The sequence below is a fragment of the Rhinolophus sinicus genome, chromosome 2 (genome assembly GCF_057876585.1).
Source record: "Rhinolophus sinicus isolate RSI-liver-muscle chromosome 2, RSI-T2T, whole genome shotgun sequence".
Taxonomy (NCBI): Eukaryota; Metazoa; Chordata; class Mammalia; order Chiroptera; family Rhinolophidae; genus Rhinolophus; species Rhinolophus sinicus.
The window spans coordinates 105112237-105139862 of record NC_142502.1 but is presented as its reverse complement, the minus strand read 5'-3'; the positions used below and the strand labels follow the sequence as shown (position 1 = coordinate 105139862).

General features: G+C 48.9%; 1 long non-coding RNA gene across 1 annotated transcript; it reads left to right on the top strand.

Annotated features, from left to right (window-relative positions):
• The first annotated feature begins 338 nt into the window (after positions 1–338).
• LOC109450938 (uncharacterized) lies at positions 339–16293 on the top strand. The gene is made up of 3 exons (XR_016020350.1): positions 339–478; positions 13745–13850; positions 15569–16293. It is a non-coding gene; the product is annotated as an uncharacterized LOC109450938 (long non-coding RNA).
• Positions 16294–27626: the final 11333 nt, after the last annotated feature.

Here is a 27626-nt window from a genome sequence, read left to right as displayed (position 1 = left end):
ACAGAGAAGCGGACAGCAGGTTGCAGGTCGTGTGGCTCCTGCTTCCTGTGTCTCCAACCCAGCCACCAGCGAGACTATAGTGGTATGATTCCCTTCTTATGGCTCCGTGGGTGTTCCTGTTTGACCTCACCATATCCTGCATTCTGGTGCGGGGAGCGGACCAGAGGCCCCGCCTGACTCCCCGTGTGACAGGGTGTGTCTGATTCTCTGGAGCTCCAAGATAAATAAGAGGGAACCCTCTCAGAGGGAGCTGAAATGTCTTTCTCTCCTATCCCTGTTCACCTTATTTATTCAGTCACCAAACATTTTCTGAACACTCACTCAGGCTTGTTTTTCAGTTTGAGACAAAGCCTCTGAGTCTTGCTGCTGAATTAGGGAATGATTCTGGAAGAGGGGGAGCATGGTGTTGGATTGCCAAGGACGCTCCTGAGCCACTTGGAAAGTGAATAAATAGAGGACATCCATGTCAACAGAGCAGGTAAGTAGTCTTCTGAGGGAATCTCTGGGTGTTGGCAGAACCAGTCATTTAGCAAAGCCAGTGCTCTGTGGAGTGTTGGGAAGGTGCCCTCGAAGGCTCCTGTAAAAGGCAGCACTGATTGATGGGAAAGGCAGAGCATTAGCTTTGAGAAACCAAGAGGTGAGTGCAATCTGGACACTGTCAGGTGCTCTCCCCACACCGCCCCCGGTTGTCCCCCCCTCCTGCCTTGGCTTCCACAGGGCACCTTGTCAGCTGGGGACAGGGGGCTGAGCCAGAGCTCCACCATAGCCTCTGGAGCAGCAGGGCCAATCCGCTGGGTGGGGCCAGGGAACAGGACATGAGAACCTGTCCTTTTCCAGCCCACACCTTCAACCCTCAGAAATCCTGCTGGCTTTACTTGAAAATGCGCCCCAAATCCACCCACTTCTCCCCACCCCACTGCTGCCCCCCTGGCAGTCATCCCCGCACACGTCTTCCTGCCCCATAGTCCATCCTGCACCTGCAGCCAGAGCACCCTGTGAAAACAGCTGTCAGACCACAACCCTCTCTGGTCTCCATGGTCCCACAGCCCTGCCATTCCCAGAATGAATCCTAAATTTTAGCATGGCTCGAAACGCTGCAAAATCATTGCCACCACCCTCTCCCGACCTGGGCACACCCACCACCCTGGCCTCCTCACTGTCCCTCCTCTGTCACGACCCCCCTCACCCCTCCCCTCCCCCATTCCTCCAGGCTCCCCCTTCCCTGCCAGCAGGTGTCCCCTGGGTGTCTGGCAACTTCCCACACCTGCCCCTCATCACCTGCCCTGCATTTCAATACCCTGGCTAGTTTATCTGTTTCCTGTTTGTCTCCGGCTACTAGGAAAGGCCTGGGGTCTACAGACACAGACCGGATCCAGATATCCTGGATAGAATTCAGGGGCTTTGTCAACGTGATTGGTGGGGAAAATCACATCTTTATTTTCTCTCATCTTTAGTTGAAATTTAGCTCTTCCTTCCATCGTGCTTGTTAGCAACAAACCATAGTAGTTGTCACAGAGCCTGTGGCTCTGTCACACAGAGAAAGTGCAGATAATTTCAAATCATAGTATAATTGCAGCAGAAATCTTAAAATATCACTTATACTCAACCCTACTTCAAAATGATGGTAGTTTTATTAGACTCGCTGCTTGATCTTATTATTTAGTGCATTAATAAAGCACATATATTACTCCATCCCAAATTTTTCTTAATATTTTGATAACTTCATTTTAATATAATTGGTTTCCTTCGAGTCTTATAAGTTTTATTGTGTGAATTTACAAGTGTTATTCTGAGAAGGGGTCCAGACACTGGAGGGGTTCATGGCATAGCAACAGTGAGGAGCCCCTGTTCTAGAATGTAAACTGTGCAGAGAGGGCCAAGACAAAGCAGCAGCTCAACAAATATGGGTAGAAGCCAGGCCGGTGGGGAGGCGGGTGGGGTGGAAGGTGGGGGAGGGAGGGGAGAAGGGAGGGAAGGAACCAGCACAGAGGGACATGCACTTTAGGGGTAAGAGCAGAGCCTGAGTGAACTGCCCTGGGTTACCCCGGCTCCGCGGCACATCATGTAACCTCTCAGAGCCTCAGTTTGCTCATCTGTAAGATGGAGACAATCATACCTGCTTCATATGGTTGTTGTGAAGATAAAATAGTATGCTTGGCACAGTGCCTGGTGTGTAGTGAACGTTCAGTAAATTACAGCATATTTTGGTCAATGCCGTGGCTTCCCCAGTTCTGGGCTTTTGCCGGTGAATCTGGATCCTCAGTGGGGAAGGCAAAGGGACTCCACAGAGCTCTCCTGCTGCAGATGTCCAGGCATTCTAAGGAGGCACGTCCGCACTCTGAGCAGGCTGGCTGGTGCTGGGTCACAGGAAGTGTCTGGAAGCAGCTGGGCTGGGGATTGTGCCTGTGCAGGAATTCCTGTACACGGGCGTGGGGAGGAAGTCTAATCATGCCACTGGAAGGGGAACTCTCCAGGACCCTAACTCGTGAATGTGGAGGCTTTACGATGATAGCAACGCAGGAAGGCACCGCACAAACTGTTAAGGAGAGGGTCCTGAGAGCCGGGGCAAACTTGGCTCCCGGCCACGGTCCATGCAGTCTGATTTCCCTGTTTCACCCTCAGACTCCACCCCAGGGGCCAGCACCCTTGCCCTTCCTGCTCAGGGAGGCCCAGGTTGGCATCTCTTGACTCCCCGGGTGCCTCTTGTCTGAGCCCTGCTTCCCAGCCTTTTGCCACCTGCCACCGTAACACACACAGAAAGTGACACCATTTGCAGGGACACAGTGTGGTCCGGAGGGCTGGGGACATACCTCACAGCAGCCTCCTGTCCCTAAACAGGCAGCATGCTCCTGCCTCAGGCTCCTCTGGTCTGTGTCCAAATATCAGCCCGGCTGTCCCCTGTCCTCTGTCCTGACACTCAGATGCGAAGTAACCGAGCCAGCAGCAAATCAGCCTGGTGGGAGTGATGTGAAAGTCTGTGCTCTCTCCCTCAACACTTCAGGGAGAGACAGGAGGCAGGACCGAGAGGAGGGCAGGAAGAGGAAGGCGGATGCTGTCTGAGGAAGCTTCGCGCTTGGGGAGTCTGGGATGCTGGAGAGCAGGCAATGGCGGGTAGCTGATTCCGAAGAGAAAGCTGTAGCCAGACAAAGCAAGCTGGCAGCCACTTGGGAGCTACCTGGTAAGCCACAGGTGGCAGAGAAGGAAGGAAGCTGCCAACACATCTGAACCCTCAGGAGCCAAAGGGCTTGCAGCAAAACTGGGATGAGGAGCAGGCTCCTAGACACACTGGTGTGACACTTATGTTTCTGCCCTGCCAAGCCTGGCCTCTAGATCAAAGCTGTCTTCCTCCAGGCCGCCTGCCATGACTGCATTCCAAGCATTTCAGCCCCTCCTGACTTAAGTGCAGAGATGGGACCTAGGAACAGTCAGTTGCAGTGGGTGCATGGGTGTTGCTTTAAGGGCTGAATTTCTGAGAGCTATTTTACCTGGGTTGGGCAGATGGTAGGCAAGAGGGGCAGCCTGTCACTGGGTGGCTAGATTTGTGTGTGTGCTAACGCATGTGTGTACTATGTGTGGATGCAGAAGCATGCATGTCTTCATGCATGGGCCCACTCATGTGTTTGCATGTGCGCGTGGGGTGTGCGTGTGTGTGCATGAGCACACACTGAGTGTGGGTGTTTGTGGGTGTTTGCATGTACACATGGAGGCGTGAGGTGTGTGGGTGCACGTGCTGTACACAGACACATGCATCCATGCGCACGTGTGTGTGTGTGTGTGTGTGTGTGTGTGTGTGTGTGCTGGAGGACTGCAGAGAGCAGAGTCTTGGGGGGAGGATCCTGCTGCTCCCCTCACCCCCACGAAGCTGGCTGGCTGAGGAGATGTGCAGACAACAGGAGGCCTAGGGAGCCTTCTCCCAAAGGTGCAACCACCAGCAGGGGAGAAAGAGAGGGAGGAAGCAGCACCTTATTTAAATGCAAATGACTGAAACACAACTTTCTTTATTAAAATGCAAATTGCACTTCAGTCTCTGACACCTTCTGAGTGCCAACGCCACACAACACAATCAGGAATCAAGGCTGCAGGACCCCCAAGCAGCTGGGGTGGTGCCAGGTGTGTGAAGAAAAGGGGAACAGAGGATGGGCCCCAGGTGGGCTCGGGATGCTGAGCCAGGTGCTCCTCCTGCCTCCGGGGCTTCTGGGAGAGGTAGCAGCCACTGCCTCCGGAAATGGGGGCCAGACGGCTAGATGTCACCCCCGTAGGAGACCAGGCTGGAGCTTGCCATGGGTCACCTCCTGCTGGCTTTCTGTCTGACTGGGGTGACACGCTGTGTGGTTTCCTAATGAGCCTGGGCTCCCAGGCAAGCTTACAGCCCTCAGCTGGGAGATGGCAGGAGCTGTTTGTCTGCTTGCCAGTATGGTTACATGGATTGGCTCTCGGGTGGTCAGACCTGGCTGCCAGCAGGCAGAGCGCTGGGAGCCACCTGAAGCAGCCTGCTCCCCAACTTCATCCCTCACTCTGAGCTCAGGCCCAAGGTAGGCCTGCCTCCTCTTGCCAGGCGCTCAGGAGCAGGCTACCAGGCTGCCAGGCGGCCAGGCTGCCAGGTACGGCTGTTCAGATCATGAGGCGGCTGCAGTTGGGCCCATGCCCGGTTCCCCAAGCTGGGTGACCTGGCACGCGGCCATTTCCTCTGGGAAGAAGGGTGTCTTTTTCTTCACACAAAGACATACTTGACTTACACCTTTTTCTAATTCATCAACCCACAGAGGGCACCTTTTCCAATTTTCACAAGTCTCTGTAGAAGTTGGGGGCCACTGAGACCCCGACTCCTCTTTCTTCTGCCCTCTATGCCTCCCTCTCAGATCTTACTTTTCCTCCCTGCTCCTTAGTCCCTCACCCCTGTCTCTACACTGTTTCCTCTACCCTTCTTTGATCCCCCACTCTCTGCATCTCCTCTCCATGGGTCCCTCTGGTTTGTGCCCCCAGAATCAGACCGGCACCGAGTCCTTACCCCTAGGGCTTGAGGCAGGGACAGACAGCCCGGGAGCGGTGGGCAGGCCCCCGCTGGCTCAGGGCCGCCCTGACATACACAGAGCCCTGAGGAAGGTCCCACTCCTTCCATCTGCCAGGCTCCTGATATAGGCAGGAGCTGAGCAGGAAGCAGAAGGCAAGTTGGAGCTGGAGGGTGACAGGGCTGCCTTCCCTCATATAAATAGTCCCGTCTGTCACCCTGCCGGCGGGTGGCTTCCTGGGACACTTCTGTTGTCATCGGTTCTCAGTAGAGCTTTGCTGATGTGAGTTGGGGGCCTAGGGTAAGGTCTGGGTGACAAGGCTTCAGTGGTGGGGCCTAGCCCAGCACACCTCAGGCACCTCAGCTCGCGCACTTCTGCCTCTTCCAAGCGCCTTGTTGCCTGCCACGGACTCACACCCCGGGCTGTGCAGGCCACGCTTGAGCCCCTCTGAGGCACCTACAAAGGGACCCTTCCGTGACATTGCCCCTAAATCACTCAGCTGGTTCCACTGAGTCCAGGGACTGTACTGGATCTGGGAGGCGACCCCGGGGGACCCTGAGGAGATGGTGGCTTCATTTAGTCCCCACCTCTCCATGAGACGGGTCCAGGTAATGACAAGGGACGCAGATGGCCCCTAGCTCTTGCCACACTGGCCTCAGCCTCTCAGCACGGCCCTGCCTGGTCTCCAGGACCCAGTCCCATTCCCTCCGGGAAAAAAGCACCAAGCGTTCCCCTCACGCCCACCCCAGCCACCACCACTCCTTCCAGGTTCCAAGCTTCCCCCTAGTATTTCTGAGTGTCAGTGTGGACTTGTTCAGACCCTGCCACCTTGTCAAGACGGTAGAGTACACAGAGCTGCCCCAGGACTGGCGCTGTACCTCCTCCAGAGGACCAGGGCTTGCTCAGACTTTCAGACTGGTGCTCTGGCCCCCTCCTCAGACTGGAGAGCCTGGAGGGGCTCTGCATCTCAGTTACACTCCTATGGAGGGCGTCCTGCTCTCCTGCTGGTGGTGCCCCTGTGGGACTCTGTCTTGAGAGCCTGATCTGGCTTGGAAAGTGACAGGGAGAGATGGGAGCTGCTGGGGTTCACCCAGATCCTGACGAATGAGAACAGCCTTACACGGCAGCAGATGGAGCTGAGGTTAGAGCAGCTGCCTGGTCTGTAGCCCGGGAGACACGGGAGGGCGTTGCAGTGGGTGAAAGGCACTGGGCTGAGTGTGTGTGGAGGTAAAGCAGGGCCTGGCGAGGCCCCACGTAGCAGGAGCCCTGCCCACACTGGGCTGGCTCTTCATCTGGCTGGCTTCACCTTTTAGTTAAATAGTAAATCACCTCCCCACCACCACCACCCCCTCACTCCACCCCCACCTCCCACCCCACCCCCTGTGGCTGAGCTCAGAATGCCTTTGGGATGCCCTGTCTGGTTGGCTCCTTATCTTAGATCACCTTGTAGATGCGTGGTAACTACAAACTATCACTTAGCATTTTCCCAGGTTGCTCCCCGCACTGTTCCCGACAGCTGGCACCACAAGAAATACAGTGACAGAGCGGGTATCATGAAAGGAGACAGACCTCTGGGATGTCATGCAGCCTCTGGGAGAACACCCCGATTTTCCTTTAAACACCCCCAGGCAGTCTGAGAATGGAAGGCAGTGTTTGGAGGTGTTAACACGCTGCCTTCTCAGACCACTGGTGCTCTGATAATAAATGCTTATTCCATGACCCAACTCCTGCAGCTACTCATTTGGCCTCTGGTTACAGAGGGGGTGGCCAGTGTGGCAGGGAGCCCTCCCTCAACCCTAAGGAGATTGGTTCAAATGTCCTCAGAGGCAAGACAGGTCTGGGAGAGGTGCTCCCTGTACACCCCTTTGTGCCTGATGGGTTTTGGACAGTGTGGCTCATGCAGGACAGTGGTCCTGGGCTCTAGAGTCATGAGGTGCTGTCCCTTCCTAGTGATGATGGCAAAGGCATTTCACCTCTCTGAGCCTCACCTCTCTCCTAGCGAACCCATAACAGGACCTACATCTTGGGAATTACATAACATGACAGTACCTGGCACACAGCGAGTACTGTCCTTGTCCCTAGGATCCAGGCACCCAGGCCTCCACTCCCTCAAAGGGCATGCCCACCACATCCCCTCGGCCCTTTCCACTCTGTGCCCCCTGCTCAGAATCTCTCAGAGGAATGACTGAGGTCCCACAGCCCTCCCAGTGGCAGGCCTGGGGCAGATGGAGCAGCTGGGAATTTGAGCCCATGGTGGGGTAACTGTGGGGCGTGTTCTGTGCCTCCCCCTCCCCAGAGCTCCCAGAGGGCTTGAGCTCACTATAGTGCTGCCTTCCCTCCCTGTCTCACTTCCCACTCCTCTCCCAGAATTTCCTGAGATCACTTCCCAATTAAACTGGAATTCAGTGGGATTTGAACGCTTATCTCAGGGCTTGCTTCTTGGGAAACCCCAAGTAAGAGTTTCACACAGTTGTGAGCCAGGTCTCCCCAAGACCAAGTAACTAAGTGGCTGCAATTAGAGCAGAGAGGGGGTCCTCCTTCAGCCGCTCTGAGTGCTTCAAGGCCAGAGATTTGAGCAGAGGCTTTGCTATCAGTTTCTGCAGACACTGCTGCCTTTCGTGCTGTGACAGGAGCTGTCTTCTCTCATGTTCTTGATCTAGGCATCAGCATCCTCTTATCAGCCCCTCTGAAGGAGGCTGTCAGCAACATGTGGGTGGCAGTGAAGTCATGCCCAGTTCTTGAGGAGGTGGGGCCAGAAAACTGGAAGATTACTAGCGTGTACTAGGTGCTTACCGTGTGATGTCTCATTTACTCTCATAACAAGCCTGTAGGCAGGGCTGCTGTGTACAGTTGGGCAGGTTTTTCACTGCACAAAAGCATTTGGCCAAGAGCACAGACCATTTTCTTCCCACCAAGCAGTACCTGGCACATATACTGATTAATTTTTGCTCCAAAAGACGCATTAGAGCTGATGGTCCAGCTAGGTCTTATTTTGGGGGAAACACAGTGTGTGTCCCTGTGGGTAGTGGATGGGGAGGGCAGCTTTTTAAAATTTATGTAAAGAACAGTATGGGCCATCCGCTGCCTTGCTTATGAAGTGAGGTCTATTATCTCCATTTTATAAGTATGGAAACTGAAGTACAGAGACCAGAGCGCTTAAGTAACTTGCCCAAGATTTCTCAGAATATAAGAGGTTAAGATGAGCTCTGAATCCAAGAATTCTGGCTTCAGAGCTTGCATTCCTGACTACCCTGCTTTGACAGGGCTGAGCCAGTTATGAGAGCTGGAAACCTGGGGAGGGCTCTGACTCCCAGAGGCCAGTCAGTCCTGAGGCTCAAAGACTGCAGAGAACCAAGGGAAGATAGCTGTCTCCCCTCGGCTGACCAGGGATCTAGAAGCCCAAGTCTGGGCTGCCTGCCACAGGGAGATGAGGCTGCAGCTGGAAACATGAGAGACTAGGATTCTGTGGCTTTGTGATGCTGAGCAAGTCACAGAGCCTCAGTCTCCCCATCTATAAAATGGAGTTGACAGGCCCCACCCTGCCTGCCCTACTGGCCAGGATTAAACCAGCTGTTTGAAGGGTTTCAAGGGGGAGAAGCTGTTCTGCAGTGCCTAAAATCACATCTAAAATTGCCCAAGTCAAAGCTTAATATCTATGTATATGTATTTGTCATCTGCTAAATACAATTATTAAGGTCTATCTGTGGCGATTCCCCTGCCTCTTACTGCCTGGGAGCCAGTCCTTCCATGGGCTGCCTGGCTTCTTTCTCAGACACAGAATAGCAGAGCCCAAACGCCAGGGTGCTCCCGGCTAATGACTCAGCCTCCATAATGAGCCCAACATCTGGCTGACAAAGGGCACGGCTTGCTCCCGAAGCGGCTCCTTCTGCACAAATATGTTCTTAATATTCAATTAGTATTTATCCACCACGAACAACAATTACGCCATTGACTCGCAATGAAGTGCCTGGTTAATTAATTAACACAGTCTTTAACATGCTGGCAGTGTTACTCTGCGAGTTCGATAGTTAAAATAATGGCACAATGATGCCAGGATGAGCCGGGGCTGGCGGGGGTGCTCTGGGTTTCCTGGGCTCCAGATGTGAGTCTGAAGCGGAGCGTGTGTCACACAGCCATCTTTTGTAGTTAAAAAACAACAACACTGGGTTTTCAGCAAGCCACCTAACCCCTCCAGCCTGTTTTCTCCTCAGTAGGGCAGGGCCAGCTGATCACCAAGGTTCTTCAGGGTCCTAAACACACGGGTTCTATCCGTGGCATCAGATCTGTGTTGGCGCTCCAGCCCACCCCACTGCCACACCCAAGGACCACCTGGGCACCACACAGCCTGTCCTCTCAGGGCAGCTGCCAGCCACACATTGGACACCTCCCTTCCGTCACTGGCCCCCACTGTCCCCTCATTGACTATTCCAGCACCTCCTTTTCAGGCCTTGTTTCTTCCTGTGGGTGTCCCAGAGCTCAATTCTGACTTCTCTTTCTCTTTCTGTCCTCTCCCTTCTCCCGGTCTCCATACCCCCAACCACCTAGCTACGTCCCAGGCCCAACTGCCCCTCTCTCTGCTTCCACCTTCGTCAGAGGCTGCTGAGGGCACATAGTGCAAAGACCAAGCTGTCTGGTTCACTCTTGACCTTGGGCAAGTGTCGTGCGGGGCAACCTACGGGGTCTCAGCTCCCGCTCCCCACATAAGAATGCAGGACATGGTGAGGCCAAAAAGGAACACCCACGGAGCCATAGGTAAGGGAGTCACACCACTATAGTCTCACTGGAGGCTGGATTCACACGACGTGCGACCTGCTGTCCGCTTTTCTGACAACCGACCGACTCTCCTCAACTCGCCTCCCCAGCGCAGCCATGGCAGTTGTATTAGTGGCCAATAGCTCAAGGGTTACAGCTGACGGCCAACTAGCCACAGCTGATGGCCATCTACTACCCGAGCCAGCACCTTTCCACGTGAGGCCGAGAGCCTGGAAACTACTCTCCGGGGCTTTGTCCCCACAGCAAGTTATCCAACGCCTCCATGCCTCAGTTTCCCCACTTCTAGGATGGGCATATCATGTGGGGAGTAATCACAGCCTCCACTGCATGAACCAAGACGGGATGACCTGCCATGCGGACCCAAATGTAAGGCCTCCAACTCAAAAGCAGCTTGTTCCTCACTCACACTTCAGCCCAGGAAAGGTAGCTACGCCAGGGTCGCTGCCATGCAGGGACTAGAAGGCACAGGCCCTTTCCCTCTGAGTGCTCCACCTTCCACAGTGGGCCCTGCCATTGTCCTCATGGTTCAGCTGGTCCAGGGCCGATGTCCCACTGGCAGAGGGGAAAGCGCAAGGAAGAAGCACAGCGGTTTTCCTGAAAGCCCTGGCCGAAGTGGCACACATCACGTCCACTCAGTCTCCATCACGGCTACACAGACATGCCAGCTGCAAGGGAGGCCAGGCGATGTGGTCAAGTCATGAGCCCAGGGAGAAAGAGAGAGGGGACAACCACCCCTGCCACATGCCCTCAGACGGCTGTTGGGAATGATCAAGTGAGTTAGTAAGTATAAAACCCTTTGCACCTGGTATTTACCGTTGTAAATTGCTTATAGGGTATTTTCCATTGTAATAAGCAATTTCTATTATTGCTATTATTGCTACATGTGCCCACACTAGGTTCTGTAAGTGCCAAGATCAATAAGACACAGTCCCCATGTGTGAGCACCCCACAGTGCAGGGTGGTAGAGGAGAGAGATGCATAACCCATCTACCATCATTCAGAAGGTGCCACACCTGAGGTGCATTGAGGTGCTGTGGGAAGGGCAGGAGGAAGTGAGGGCTGGAAGAGGAGGTGTGGGCTGAGCCTTAAGGAACGATGGCAGTGGATCAGGTGGAGGCCGTGCAGGGGCATGGCAAAGATCCAGTGCAGCAACTGCCAGGCGCACGGGTAGTCATGGTCACAGCATGAAGACAGAAAGACACCTATTGAGGATGGAGAGTTGGACTTTCTTCTGGGGAAAATGGGAGCTTCTGGATGGTTTAGCACAGTGAAGTGACATTATCTGACCTATGTTTCAGAATGTTCCACAGGTGCAAAAGGGAGCAGGGATTGGAACAAAGTAATGGACTGGCCCTCAGCATCCTCTCTCACTCCTGTCTGTCATGCCTACCAGTACTGCAGAGCATGGCAAGCTAGACACTAGGTTTCCAGACTCCTTTGCAGCTATGTTTTGAAATGTGAATTAGGTTCTGCCAGGTGGAAGCAGTTACCTGTGATCTGGAAAGCAGATAACCCCCTGGGAGTCTATCTTCTTGCCTTGTCTGTTTCCCACTGGCAAGCAAAGAGAAGACACCGAATAGTTCTGCATCAGTGTTCTAATAGTCAGCCTCCAGCTTCCTGAAGAGGCACTGCAGTGGAGACAGCAGCATCCTCATCCTGGCTCTGTGACCCTGGGTCTCAGCTCTAAGATGTGGGATGAGTTCTTAAATAGCTCTAATGGTGGCTTTGGGATCCCCATCTCAGTGTGGGGACAGAAGCATGGCCCCACTAGCAGGCCAGTTCTGCAGTTTGCTGTGGGTGTCATTCTTGCAGGCCTGGCCTGCAGCGTCAAGCCCTTTCAAAACTTGGATCAGCACCTGGATGACTTGAAATAAGGAGCCCAGCTGGGAGGTTTAAGAGTGGTCTAGGCAACAGGGCGATAAAGGTACAGACCAGGGCAATGGCTGCAGGCTGCAGATTTGAGAATAGATTTGAAAGACAATTCTGAGAAGTCCACTAGGCTCATTGATTTATTGAAGGTAGATAGTGGGGGGTTAAAAAATGACCCCAAATCTCCTGGCTTAGGTGGCTAGAAGAAGATGAAACAAGCCAGTAAAGAAAGAGGAAGAGCAGGAACAAGAAAGAAGGTGATGATCGCAAATTGGCCCCTTGGTTTGAGCACCTAGGTTCTCATCCAGGTGGAAGCATCCAGTCAGCTGGTGTAGACAAGTCAGCAGCGCAAAAGGAAGACAGAGATGCTGGTCCAAAAGTGGGAATTCCAGCCATAGGGGAATATGGGGGGTGGGGGAAGGATGTAGATGGAGAGAAGGGGGTCCTGGAATGAACTCAGGGGGCCCCCAAGCTTTAAGGAACAAATAGAGGAAAAGCAACCCGAGGAGAGATCTGAGAAGAAGAGGAATGGGGTGAAGTCTTCACCTCACAAAAATGGCAGCAGTGTCCTGGAGAGCCACCTGCAGGGTCAGATGGGGTCAGATAGTGTCAGATGTCCCTCGGAAGTCACGTGCATTGGGACAAACCTTCCCACCCTATTGGGAGGATATTAGTAGCCCATGGCACCCTTCTTAAATACTCCACTGAAACGGTCCTTACCTCGACTTCCTTGGGGGTTTATTTATAAACTTAGCTCCTTGTGGGCTTCCTGATATCACTGTGAGTACGAGGCAGGGTCAGAAGCCGCATTGTGAGGGATGAGGAGAGAGTGGGAGTCGAGTAAGCGTGGACGGCAAGTGAAGACTGCTCTTTCAAGATGTGTGAAGGGGAAGGAGAAAGGAAGAGAGCGGGAACAGGAGGTCAGGTTGAGGAAATGATTTTCGTTGGTGGGGAGTGGGATGAGAGCATGACTGTAGGTCAGGGGGAAGGGGAGATGGAAGGGGCAGTACCCCTCCCTCCCCTCCATTCCTTTTGCCATGCCCATGCTCAGTGCATTGTCACTCTCTGTCGCCCTTTCCCTGGCATCCTCTGGACAATCCAGAGTGAGCTCCTCAAACCCACTACACCTCACCCTCCCTTCCTCACAATCATTCAATGGCTCCCTATTTCTCCACCAAAGTCCTAGACTCCTCGAGTTCCCAGGCAAAGCCCTCCACAGTCTCCCAGCAGCCTGCCATCCCAACTATTTGCTCTGCTCTTTCCTGACCGAAACCTGCTGCCACAGCCAAACCACTCTGATTTAATTTCCCCCAGATATGCCATAGTCGCTCATGCCTGTGAATAAGCCATTTTTGAGTCTGTTAAACACTTGTTTGAGTTCCCTTGATAGTTTCAAAGCGTTGGGAAGCAGAAGTGTTTGACCCTTGGAGAAACGCTGTGACACCCACTCAACAGTCATGTCCCCATTGTCCAATGTGGGGGCTCAGGGAAGGAAGGCTCCTCCCCCAGGGCCACACGTGCTTGCCAAAGCCAATCACACAAAGCTCATTGCTCCCTTTTGCCAGTGATGGGTTTAAAGGTGAGCATGTGACCCAATTTTGGCGAATAAGTCATAAAGAGAAGTTTGCAGGAAGGATTCTGGGAAAGATTTTACTCCCTGATGTAGAGAGAGCCATGTGCTAGGAGATGAGCCCTCCTTTCTTGTTCTTGGATACTGTGGTGTGAGTATGTGATGTGGCAGCCACTTTGTGACTGTGAGGGGAAACATGGCTGACATGCTGAGCATAGCTGAGTGGAATGATGAGCAGAAATGAGGTCCAAGATGATGTACTGAGATGCTGGACCTACCCTGGATCTACCTAACCTCCTGACATCTTGTTAAGTGAGCTTGTGACCTTAAGCAAGCTACTTTAGCTTCGTCACTTATAAAATTAACAATAGGGTTGTTATGAGGATAAAAATGAGTTTTTACTTGTAAAACTCTTAGAAACATGCCTACACATATGCCTGGAAATATTGGTATTAAATAAATATAAATAATAAAAACTCCTATTGGTTAAACCAGTTTGAGTTGCAAATTCTGTTACTTGCAGCCAAAAGTATCCTGGCTGACACTCAGATGGTGAATGGTGAGCTCCTTCAGCAGAAGCCAGGGCTGAACCACGGCAGGAGGAGACCAGGAAAGACCTGGAGCCTCTGGTAAGCGTGTGTGACATGTTGGCCTCTGGCATACGAGGGGTGAGGGTGGGGGGGGGGTAGCATCTGCTTGGTCTGGATGGTGGGGGTGGGGACACCAGCCCTAGTCTCCAGCAGCTATCTCCAGCACACAGTCTTGGCTCAGAGTCCAACCGATGCCTACAGCAGAGGGCATTCGAGCATGAATGGGCTGTCGAGCAGGATATCCTTTCCTGTGTCAGCTGAGGCTCCTGTGTATCTCAATCTTGCCTTCAAACCATCTAAGAGCCATTTCCCTAACTAAACATGCCCTCCCATTTCTGCTGTGAAGATCCACCCCTTTCACCTTGGTAAAAACTCACCTCCTCCAGGAAGCTGACCTTGATTAGTGATACCACATGGGGTTATGTCTCCTTTGCTTTACTCCAGCCCTGAAGCATTTGCATCTGTAATAGTCTCCTGGGGACCCATTCTGAGTCTCTGTTCAGTGTGTGTGTGTGTGTGTGTGTGTGTGTCCTGTTTCTCCCATCAGACTAGGAGTTCTGCAGGGGCAGGACTGTCTTTCCTTGGACAAGGCTCTCCCTGAAAACAGAGGTGGTCTCTTCCAACAGACCTAGCTGAGGACATGATTGCATCTCCTCATTAGATGGGATTCCCTGAGGGCAGAGCCAAGGTGTCCTTGTGCCGTGATGTCTTTCCCAGCCCAGCGGCCGAATATACAGAGACTTTTCTCCATGTTATTCTCTAATCATATCATGATATTATAATAAGGGAGCATCTGGTCCAGTTTGGTTGTCTAACACAGCTAACGCTCTCTAAATAATTTTCCACTGTCCTGGCTCATGAGTGGGGAGGGGCCCCAGGCTCCCAGCAAACCCTACATCTCCCACGCCCTCCGAGAAGCCTGGAGGGTTCCCCGACCCCTGGAGACTGAAGAGAGGGCTTCTTCCCAGTCCCCACCCAGGGGGACAAGGGAATCATTTCCTAGCCACATTCCGGCCTGGGCCGAGGACCACTCACTGTCTCTCCAGCGAGAGTCTTCCTGCCTCCTCCACTTTTCTATCTGTGTGCTAATGAGGAATGGCCTCGAGAAACCCCCCTTTTCTGGGGCCAGGCCCCCCTTCCTATGGCATCTGCTCCTCTCCCATCCAACCCCTGACAGGTAAGGATGAAGGCCGTCTGAAGATGGTGGTGGGAGTTTTAATAAGTAAAGCTGAAGCACTGGTGATGGTTGAGGGGCCTGTGAGAGGTTCAGTTTCTTTTTTTAAATTAGTTTTAGGTGATTAGACATTGATATACCTCACAAAGTGATAACCCCAATAAGTCTATTACCCATCTGACACTGTACATAGTTATTACAATATTATTGACTATATTCCCTATGCTCTGCTATATATCTCTGTGACTATTTTTTAAAAATTATAGTTGACATTCAATATTATTTCATATTAGTTTCCAGTGTACAGAGTAGTGGTAAGACATTTATGTAATTTATGAAGTGATCCCCTCGATAAGTCTAGTACCCATCAGACACTATACATAGTTCTTATAATATTATTTACTATATTCTCTATGCCGTACTTTACATCCCCATGACTCTTTTGTAACTACCAATTTGTACTTACTCCCTTCACCTTTCTCACCCAGCCCCCCAACCCCCGTCCCATCTGGCAACCATCAATTTGTTCTCTGTAACTATGGGTCTGTTTCTGTTTTGTTTGTTCCTTTATTTTGCATTTCAGTGTCTTGCTGCCAGCTGTTGGGAGGCCGAGTAGAGTCCGTGACTCTCCTGGACTTTGAGTCTCTGGCGGATTCTGAGACAAAACTTCTCCCCTTCCCAGGCCGGTTTCAGGAGTGTGCAGCCTACGCAATCACCCAGGGCCCGACGCTTGGTTTAATGCTCTGCTGTTGCTGTCTTGGAATTCTTAATGATTTTTCAACAAGGGACCCACTGGGCCCTGCAAATTCTGTAGCCAGCCCTGCTCTCCACCCAGGCTGCCGGGACTGGTGTTCCTGTCCTTGCCACCATAGCCATGAGCACGTATATGTCCCTGTCCTGTTCCAGCAGGTGCTGCTGTCAGATGTCACATGCCTCCTTGCCCTGGCACAGTCTCCCAAGCACCTCTTCCCACTGCCACCTCTGGGGTTCAGATGCTGGGCACCTACTGTGTGCCTGGCACTGAGCAGGCACCTGCTGTACAGCGGGACCCAACCAGACACAAACCCGGTCCTCAGCGAGTGAGTTGGGCAGGAGGGGTGACAAGCATGGGAACCTAACAAGTACCTATGTACTGTCCCACGGCCATTAACACTAAGAAGACAAACTAAAGCAGCTCAGGGGACAGAGTGGGAACAGGAGTGCAGCCTTACATCGGGTCATCGGGAGGGCGTCTTTGACAAGGGGACAGTTGAGCAGAGGCCTGGAGGAAGTGAAGGAGACGTGCTGGTGTGTGTGGGGGGGGCGGGGGGGGGGAGTTCCAAACAGAGGGAACCTCGGAGCAGGGTGGTAAGGGGGAGAAAGGAAGGAGATGAGGTCAGGGAAGAACGGGGCCAGATCTTGGGAGCACCGCCCAGCTCCTCCTTTGGGAGCCCCGCCCAGCTCCTCCTTTGGGAGCCCCGCCCAGCTCCTCCTCTGGGACCCCGCCCAGCTCCTCCTCTGGGAGCCCCGCCCAGCTCCTCCTTTGGGAGCCCATCTGGCTCTCTGGGAAGTGTCCTCAGCCAGGGGGAGCTGCTTCGTCCAAGTCATGTGCCTCGCTGGGGCAACCCACATCCCTAACTGGTCAAATGGGGGCGACAAAGGCCATAGCCCTGGCCTCAACACGGGACAACTCTGCAGGGCCATCCAGCTCCAGAGCTCCCTGCCTGGCAGCCAGGCTGCTGCTGGGGACTGCGTCACAGCTGAGCTCCCCCTGCCAGGCCTGCTTCCTCACTCTTCCACAGGTGTCTATCTTAAGATCCCTACCCAGGTAGAGGGATCTGTCAGGAGGCTGCTACTACAATCCTGGTATGAGATAATGACAGCTGGGACCAGGGTGGTGGCCCCAGAGGGGTGACATATTATGAAGGTGGAGGCAATAGAGTTTGCTAACAAGAGGAGGCAGAGTGTGTCATACAGATCCAAAAGTCCCTTCCAGCCCCAGACTCACTGTCTTGGGGGGGGCACTTGCCCCCACCAGCTCCTGACAGGGTTCCCAAGTGAGAATCCCACTTTTCGCAGCCTGCCCTGCACCAGGAGGGAGAGAGCTGGCTTGCCACCTGGCACAACCCCAACCCCAGCTGCCCCAACTCCTCTAAGCGCCACCTGCTGCAGACAGACACCTGGTGAGTTCAAGGTAAGCTGCCTCAGGCAGCCTCCCCCCGCCCTAATGCTGACATACCTGGATCCACCTGCTCTGGCTTCTCCCACCCTACAATGTACAGATCCACCCCACCATGCCCTCCTCCCTCTACCGCTTCACCTTTCCACCACTTCCTTCCACCTTCAACACAGCACCTCCTTCCTCCAATCCCCCAAACCAGAGAACCAGTAGAGGGGAACTCCCTCAGTGACCCTCCTACCTCCCTGCCTGCTCACTGCCCCCCATAATAATGATTTGAGTGTCCCGCTCCACCTCCCAGCTCCACACCCCATCAGCCCTCTTGAGATACCAGCTGCATCTGTGTAGAAAGTTACCCCCACACTGAAGCACCCCACCCCAGGGCCCATCACTCTCTCTGCTGGGGAGGAGGCAGGGGCAGGACTCACATAGCCTGCAGGCCTGGCAGACTGAAGGGGTGGGGGTCAATACTCCAGGCAACTTCATCCATAGAAGATGGGAACGGGCGAATAAATGTCCCCCTGAGGGACAAGACCGCATGGCATTCTGCAGCTTCCTCAGAGCTGCCACTAGGATTGACCTCCAGCTGCCCAGAGTGGCAACCAGCTCAGTAATATGGCCAGCCCCCGTTAGCTTTTCCTCCTCTTTCTCTCATTCCTCTCACACCCTCATTTATATTTCCTGGGGTTGCCCCCAAACAAACTTGTCTCCAAGTTCAACTTGGAATTTAACTTGTACCAAGTCTTATCTCAGGCTCTGCTTTCAAGGAATCCAAATTAAGCAGCCCCTGATGTTACATAATGGAGGGGGGTCTCTCCTCCCAGCGGAGGTCACACTTATCACCATTCCTCTGCAGTGTAATTTCTACCACTTTCTAGAGAAGTCTCCACAATCCAGCCTCTGCTCGCTCCTCCACATTCCCTCTCTTCTAGATGGTTTGCATTTAAACAGGCTCGAATCTCTCCTATTAGAAGGAAAAGTTAAACGTCCTTTAATGTCACTTCCCTCTGGCTTCCAGGACTCACCTGGCTCCACCTCTCAGGTGTGTGTGCACCACTGCACACCCCTGCACTTTGAGACACACCTCCACTGGTTTCCTCCCTTCTCAGCCTCCTCTGCCGGGTCCTCCTCCTACAGGTGGGCACTATGTGTCGAGCTCCTCAGGCAGAGCCCTGGGAGCTCCTATCCCCAAACAGTGTGCTCCCTTCGGGGTCTGCCAGAACCCCCAGACATCTGCATCTGTGTGTGTATCCCACCTACCCCTCTCTCCCAAGCAAACACCCAGATATCCAACCACCAGCCTTTCACCTCCATTTGGATGTCTCAAAGACACAGATTCATTACATCCAAACCTCCCACCACAGCCTCAAGCCACTTCTTCTCCTGGGTTCCCCATCTCAGCAAGGGTACCAATCTCCATCCAGTGAGGGCACAGGTCACACACCACTGTTGGCTCCTCCCTCCCTCACCGCCATGTCCAATCTATCAAGTCCTCCAGATTTTGCCTCCTAAATCTTTTCTTTTACTAATTTTTTTTTTTGATCAGTCTGATTGTACTTATCACCACCAAGCTTAGTCCTGGGCACTTTCACTCAAAATAACATCCTAATAGAATTACTAGATAAAATATAGGATGCTCAGGTAAATTTAAATTTCAGATAAACAATATATTTTTTAGTATAATTATGTCCCAAATATTGCAAGGGACATACTTATACTAAACAATTATTGATTGTTTATTTGAAATTCAAATGTAACTCAACATCCTATATTTTAAAATGTTATTTTCTAGTTAAAATTCCATGAAATCCTTTAAATATTTGAAGGCTCATCTTGTATTTTTATTTGCTAACACTGGCAATCTTATTGCTAACTGATCTCCCTGTGTCCTTACATTGCAGCCTGATGATATTGTTCAAACAAAATTTACTAGGAAGTCTGTGAAATTAACTTGTAATCACTAAATCCTCCTAAGTATACAAGGAGATATAGTTTTTAAAAACTCAATAAATAAATTAAAATAGAATACAGAGAAATAGTTACATAATGCAAGAGAAAACAGAAAGAGGAAATGGGAACTAGTATCAGAGAGAACAAATAGAAATCAAATCATAAAAGGGAAGCTTTAATCCAAGCATATCAATAATTATATTAAATGTAAATGACCTAAACATACCAATTAAAATCAGAGACTATCAGAATGAATAAAAAACTAACAATACGCAACAATATGTTGTCTATAAGAAACCCACTTTATGAGAGAAGATAGTTAACCGTAAAAGGATGGAAAAGCTATACCTTACAAAGAATAATCAAAAGAAAGCTAGAGTGGCTATTTAAATATCAGACAAGGTAGATTTCAGTGTAAGGAAAATTACCAGGGATAAAGAGGGACATTTTATAATGATAAAAGGGTCAATTCACCAAGGAGACATAACATTCCTAAATGTGTATGTAGCTAACAACAGAGCTTCAAAATACATGAAGCAAAAAGTGATAGAATTAAAAGAAAAATAGATAGGGATAGTGGATAGGGGGAGGTGGAGGGGGGTTCACACAGTGTGAGGGATATAAATGATAAACGTCTAAGTTTTGCTTTGTCTTGTGCACCTGAAACTAATAAAATTAAAAAAAAAAAGAAAAAAGAAAAGAAAAATAGATAAAATCTACCATTATGGTTGGAAATGTCAACACTCCTCTTTCAACAATTGATAGAAAAAAATACACAGATCAGTAAGGACATAGAACTGAACAACATCATCAATAAACTGTATCTACTTAACATTTATATAACATTTTACCCAGCAACAGAAAATTACACAATTCTTTTCAAGTTCACATAAAACATTCACCAATACAGACCATATCCTGGGTCATAAAACAAACCTTAACAAATTTTAAAAATTGAAATCATACTAAGTATATTGTCTGGCCATAAGGGAATTAAATTAAAAGTCAATAACAAAAAGGTAATTGGTAAATCTCCAAACACTGAAAATAAAACAGCACACTTATAAATAATCCATGAGTCAAAGAGGAAGTCTCAAGGAACATTAGAAGATATTTTAACTAAACAAATGTAACATTGCAACATTGCAACAAACCAAAATTTGAGAGACATAGCTAAAGCAGGGCTTACAGAGAAATTTATAACATTAAATATTTATATCAGAGGAAAAATAAGGTCTCAAAACATCAGTCCAAGTTCCATCTTGAGACACTACTAAACTGGAAGGAAAAAAAGGGCAAAATAAACCGAAAGGAAGGAAAAGGAAGGAATTAAGAAAAGAGCAGAAAGGAGGATCCAAGATGGCAAAGGAGATACACACTGTGCCTGCCTCCAGTGACCACATTAAAATTACAACTAAATTATAGAACAATCAACCTGGAGAACCATCTGAAGTCCAGCTGAACAGAAGTTTATATCTAAGGATATAAAGAAGAAGACAAGTCAAGACTGGTCGGAGGGGTGGAGACGTGGACCAGGCTGGCCCCACGCCTGCTGTGGTAGCTGAGAATCAGGAGGGATATCTTGGTCGAGAAGGTCCCTCACCCACTAGAGGAGTGACAGACACCAGCCCCACACTGAGCCCCTCAGCCCAGAGTACTTGTGCCAGGAAGAGGAGCCCCCACAATATCTGGCTGTGAAAAACAATGGGGATTCCAACCATCCTGGTGGGACAGAAGGCTGTGGGACACTGAGATGTCTTCGTAAAGGGCCCCCACACAGATTCACTCGCTCACAAGCACTCAACCTGGGCTTCAGCAGAGGGACCGTTACTCAATAGGAGTCAAAGACATACAGGGAGAGACTGAGTTGTGTGGCTCCAGGGAGAGGACTGGAAGCCAGTCACCATTTTCCCGGTGTAAAATCCTCTTCCCATGCAGCTGGCAGGTGAGCAGCATCTTTCCTGTGTTGAACCCTCCCCACGGGCCAAATCTGGACCTGAATTGGCCTGGTGAGCTCTGCTCGCTCCACCTTGGGACACTCCCTGGGACACTCCCCTACCCAACTTGTGCAATGCTGGAGGCAATTTCTCAGCGAGCAGCCAGCCCCGCCCTCATTGCACTGCTTCTTGGAAAACTCTCTCTTGGGAATCCGTGGGCCCCAGGCAGGCGGTGGCTGGCCTCAGTGTGCTCTGAGACTTTTGCTGAGTAGCTCCAGGCTCAACACTGGCACCAAACCAGAATCCAACCTAGTGAGCACCACTCGTCCCACCCTGGTGACTCCCTGGGACCCCTCCTCATCCAACTCTTGTACCTCATGAGGCTTTGTTAGTGATGAGCCTTACAGAGTAGGCAGGCAGTAGCAGGCCTCAGGATGTCCTGGGCTTTTTGTGGAGCTACCCCAGGCCTGGTACTGATGGTAGCTATCCTTGGTTTGCAGTATGGCCTCTTGCTTGTTCCTCCTGCTCTAGCACAGGCATTGACCAACCTCAGATTGCTTTGTAGCTCCTACCAGGTACTCCCCAGCCAGTCACAGGCAGTGGCTGGCCTGAGCCTGCACCAGAGCCCCTCCCAAGAGGCCCCAGAACCAACATACCTAAAGGTTGGTTTCAGACCACAGCAGAGCACCACCCAATTAACCCCACAAGTGGCACACCCAAAAGGTGGTCTCAACAGGCACCAGAGTCTGCTGAGGAAAATCCCTTTCTGCAGGGTGAGCCCCACACACAGCAGCTCGTAAGCTGTGGACATGGCCAAATCCCACAGCCAGTCAGCCTGAGGGCTAATCCCAACCACCAATGTACCAAAAGCAATCAAGGCTCAGCTATAACAGGAGGACATACACAATCCAGACAAAGGACACTCTTGGAGCACCCAGCACTGGTGACCAGGGAAGCTGGGCCCCACAGGGTACCTACTACATAAGGGCACTTGGCCAAGACTGGGAGACATAGCAGATCTACCTAATACATAGAACAAATACAGAGAAGCAGCCAAAATGAGGAAACAAAGAAAAATGTCCCAAATGAAAAAACAGGAGAAAGACTCCAGAAAAATAACTAAATGAAATGGAGACAAGCAACATACCAGATACAGAGCTCAAAACGATGGTTGTAAGGGTGCTCAGTGAACTTAGGGGGAGAATAGATGAACTCAGTGAAAACTTCAACAAAGAGATAGTAAGCATTAAAAAAAAGAGAGAGACATAGAAACCATAAAAAAGAGCCATTCAGAAATTAAGAATATAGTAACTGAAATGAAGAATGAAATAGAGGGAATCACCAACAGACTGGATGAAGTCAAGGACTGAATCAGCAATTTGGAAGACAAAGTAGCAGAAAACACCTAATTGGAACAGCAAAAATAATTTTTTAAAAATAAGCATAGTTTAAGAGACTTCTGGGACAACATCAAGGGTAACAACATTTGCATCATATGGGGAACCAGAAGGAGAAGAGAGAAAGCAAGGGGTTGAGAACCTATTTGAAGACATAATGACTGAAAACTTTCCTAACCTGGTGAAGAAAATAGACAAGCCCAGGAAGTGCAGAGAGTCCCAAACAAGATAAACCCTAACAGTCTCACACCAAGACACATTATAATTAAAATATCAAAGGTTCAAATTTAAAAGAACTCATACAACTGAACACCAAAAAACCAAACAATCCAATTAAAAAATGGGCAGAGGACCCGAACAGATGTTCATCCAAAGAGGATATACAGATGGCCAATAGACATATGAAAAGATGCTCAACGTCACTAATCATCAGAGAAATGCAAATTAAAACCACAATGAGATATCACCTCACATCTGTCAGGAGGACTATCATCAATAAATCAATAAACAACAAGCACTGGCAAGGATGTGGAGAAAAAGCAACATTCATGCACTGTTGGGCGGAATGCAAACTGGTGCAGCCACTATGGAAAACCATTTAGAAGTTCCTCAAAAAGTTTAATTTGTATTTTAGCTAAAAATCTGTAAAAAATAAAATGTGAATGCAGATTTTACGAAGTGTATCTTCAGAAGCAAGATACAATGGGAAATTTCAAAAGAAAACTTCTGTGCTTTGCTAAAAATTGAGTTCTTAAATCATCATCTGAAGAGCAATTTCTCCTTTTTTGGAGAATCATTTGTTTTGGTACTTTATAAAAAGTGTAAATGTAATAAAAATGTTTGGATGATATTTCTCTGTAATTTCCACCAACACTAAATATTTAGGGAAATTTGCTCATATTCCATGATATGGATAAGGCAAAGGTTTTGAAATCAGAATTTATTTTAAATCTACGCTTTGCAAATAAGTACTCTCTCACTAAACTCTCTGATCCTCAGTTTCCTCATTTCCAAATGGGGATAACTCCACCTTAAAATTGTGCTGTGATTATGAGTTTGGATGACATATATGAAAGAAATGGGACCATCCCACCTGATCTTATTTTTTCTTCTATTCTTCTTTTCCTCTCTTCCTTTAAGAAAAATAAATAAATATGATTTATTTATTAAATAAGTAAATACATTTCTTCTTTAAAATGCTTGGTAAAATGATTCCTGGAAAAAAAGTTTTATACCTATTAAACAATTTGAATTTGTAACTTAAAACCTTCTAGAAAAGAAATCTCCCAGCCCAGATAGCTTCCCTGGCAATTTTTACCAAGCATTTTAAAGAAGAAATACTACAAATCTCTTCCAGAATGTAGCAGAGGAAACACTTCCCATCCTATTTCATGACACCGACATTACCTCAATACCAAAACCACAGATGGTACAACAAAAGAAAACTGCAGATCAAATTCCCTCATGAACATAAATACAAAAATCCTCAGCAAAATATTAGCAAATCAAATTTGCAAAATAAATAAATAATATACCAGGATAAAGTGGGGTTTATCCCAGGAATGCAAAGATGGTTTAGTATTTGAAAATCAATCAGTGTAATCCATCATATTAATAGACTACAGAAGAAAAACCCCACGTGATCGTACTGAGACAGAAAAAGCATTTGACAAACTTCAATATCATGATAAAAGATCTTAGCAAATTAGAAATGTCCTTAGGACTGTCCTTAATCTGATAAATGATATCTAAAAAAAAACTTACAACCAACATCATACTTAATAATAAAAAACTGAAAGCTTTCCTCTAAGATCAGGAGCAAGGCAAGGATGCCCTCTCTCATCACTCCTATTCAACATTGTACAGGAAGTCCTAGCCAAAGTAATGAGGCAAGAAAAAGAAATGAGGGCCGGCCCGGTGGCTCAGGCGGTTGGAGCTCCGTGCTCCTAACTCCTAAAGCTGCCGGTTCGATTCCCAGCAGGCCAGTGGGCTCTCAACCACAAGGTTGCCAGTTCAACTCCTCGAGTCCTGCAAGGGATGGTGGGCAGCACCCCCTGCAACTAAGAATGAACACGGCACCTTTAGCTGAGCTGCCACTGAGCTCCTGGATGGCTCAGTTGGTTGGAGTGCGTCCTCTCAACCACAAGGTTGCCGGTTGGACTCCCGCAAGGGATGGTGGGTTGTGCCTCCTGCAACTAAGACTGAAAGGACAACAACTTGAAGCTGAACAGCACCCTCCACAACTAAGATTGAAAGGACAACAACTTGACTTGGAAAAAATTCCTGGAAGTACACACTGTTCCCCAATAAAGTCCTGTTCCCCTTCCCCAATAAAATCTTTAAAAAAAAAAAAAAAAAGAAAAAGAAATGAGACTTGCATATGAGAAAGGAAGAAACAAAATGGTCCCCATTTATAGACAACAGAATTATCTATGTAGAAAATATGAAATCTACCCCAAAACTCCTAGAACTAACAAATGAGTTTAGCAAGAATGCAGAATATGTGAACACACTACAACCAATCATATTTCTATATATTAGCATTGAACACTTGGAAACAAAAAAAAATCTTTTTAAATATCATTTACAATAGTTGCCAAAAATGAAATGCTTAGGCACTAATATAACAAAATGTGCAGGATCTGTATGCTAAAAACTACAAATACTGATGAAAAAAATCAAAGAAGACCTAAATAAATGCAGAGACATACCATGTTCATGAATTGGAAGACTCAGTGTAGTTAATTAAATATCAATTCTCTCCAAACTGACCTACAGCTTTTTTAACCCAATGCCAATCAAAATACCAATAAACAAGCTGATTCTAAAATTTATATGGAAAGACAATGGAACTAGAATAGCCAAAACAATTTTGTAAAAAAAAAGTTGGAGGAATCAACTACCCTATTTTAAGACTTAATAAAGTTATCATAATAAAGGCAAGGAAATATTAGCAAAGGGATAGACACGTAAGTCAATGGAAAAGAATAGAGAGCCCAGAAATAGACCCACACAAATATGGTCAAATGACTTGTGACAAAAGTAAAGGCAATTCAATGGAGAAAGGATAACCTTTTCAACAAATGGTGGTAGAACAAGTGGGAAAAAAAGAAGAAAAAAAAAAGGAAACTCAATCTAAACCTCACAATCTTTGTAAAAATTAACTCAAAGTAAATCATAAATCTAAATGTTAAATGTAAAATAATAAAAACTTTTAGAAGGAAACTTAAAAGAAAATCTTCATGACCTGGAGTTAGGCAGAATTCTTAGGAATGATACCAAAAGCACGATCCATGAAAAAAGAATTGATAAAGTGCATTTCATTAAAATTAAAAACTTTTACTGTATGAAAGGCTCTATTAAGAGAACAGACTGGGAAGAAAATATTTGCACATCACATGTCTGACAAAGGACTTTTATCTAGAACGTATAATGAACCCTCAAAATTCAACAGTAAAAAAAAAAAAGAACCAATCAATTTTTAAATGGGCAAAAGACGTTAATAGATAGTTCACCAAAAAGGATGTATGAATGCCAAGTATGCACATGGAAAGATGCCCAACCTCATTAGTCATTGGAGAAAAGCAAATTAAAATCATGAAATACACGACATATCTTCAGGATGATCAAGTTAAGAGACACTTGATGCAGGAGAGGATATGGAACAACTGGAATTCTCAGGCATTGCTGGTGGGAATGCAAATTGTACAGCCACTCTGGAAAACAATTTGACAGTTTCTTGTAACATTAACTATACACATATCATATAACCAAGCAATCCCATTCCTGGATATTTACCCTCGAGAAATGAAAACTCATATTCACACACACAAAACTGTAGACAAATGTTATATTCGTAATCACCAAAAATTGGGAACAACCCAAATGTCCTTCAATAAGAGAAGGGGAAGCAAAAACTATGGTGCATCCATTCAGTGCAATACTGCTCAGCAATAAAAAGGGACAATTGATACATGCAACCATCTGGATAAATCTCAAAGGCGTTTTGCCAAACGACAGCAGCCAATCTCAAAAAGTTGTAAGATTCCATTCATATGACATTCCGGAAAAGGCAAAACTATAGCTACGGAGAATAGAGCAGTGGTTGCCAGGGGTTCGGGTGGAGGGTGGATGACCACAAAGGGTTAATGAACAGGGAGCTTGGGGGCAGGTGGAATTGTTCGGGCTCCTGATAGGTTACACAAATATATTTTAAAACACATGGAATTATACACCCTCCCAAAAGTCAATCTTACCATACATTACTTTTTTTTTTTTTTTTTAATTTGACCATGTCATTCTCCTGCTAAAATCTTTACCAGGTTCCCAGTGGTCTTGGACAAAAGCCAGACTCCTCACTAGCAGGCAGGGTCTCCAGCCCACCTGCCAGCTTCCTCTCCCACTAGCAGCTCTTTGCTCTGCATCCCAGGCACATTAGCCTTTCCTCAGTTCTGTGAAGGTGCAGGCTCTGTCCTGCCTCAGGGCCTTTGCCCATGCTGGTCCCTTCCCTGTAAGCTTCCTTCTGCTTCTGTGCAGCCAACATTTGTGAGTTGTGTGACAGGAGTGTGTGAAGGCACATTAACCTCCCTCCTCCGCCCCTACAGCTGGTGTGCAGCTGCGCCAAAGCCTACCCCCGTTCACCCCACCTCTGCCACAGCAGCCCCTGAACTTGTCATAATCCTCAAGGACCAGGACTTTAAAACGTAGATTGTAAGGTAAGCCTCAGAGCACACCCCTCACCAGTGGGCTTCGAATTTGTGCATCTCAAACATACAGGGAGGTGGGGAGGCGGAAGGGTGGGCAGCGCTGACCAAGCAGGTACATGTCCTCGCCCCAGAGCGTCTAACGCAGGAGCCCGGGGCCACCCGGAAATCAACATTTCAACCTGCCCCAGAGGCCTCGGGCTGGGTCTTGGGACCCCGGTTCTGTTCCCGAGGCACTGTGACATCTCCGCACACCCCTCCCAGCGTCCCCCACCCGCGCCAGGAAACAGCCTGGGACAGGTGCCTGCCTCTGCACAGGAAGCGCGTGGAGCCCCCTCTTTAGAAGCAATTTGAAAACCTTTTCATTATTCCTTTGTTGAGGACAAAGGAAAACAAGGCTGATTTCTCTTCACATAATTCTCAGGGGCGCTGAAGCGCACAGAAATGACAAGCTCGAGCCACCCAGCAATTGGCTGGATTTCAGGGCAGGCACGTG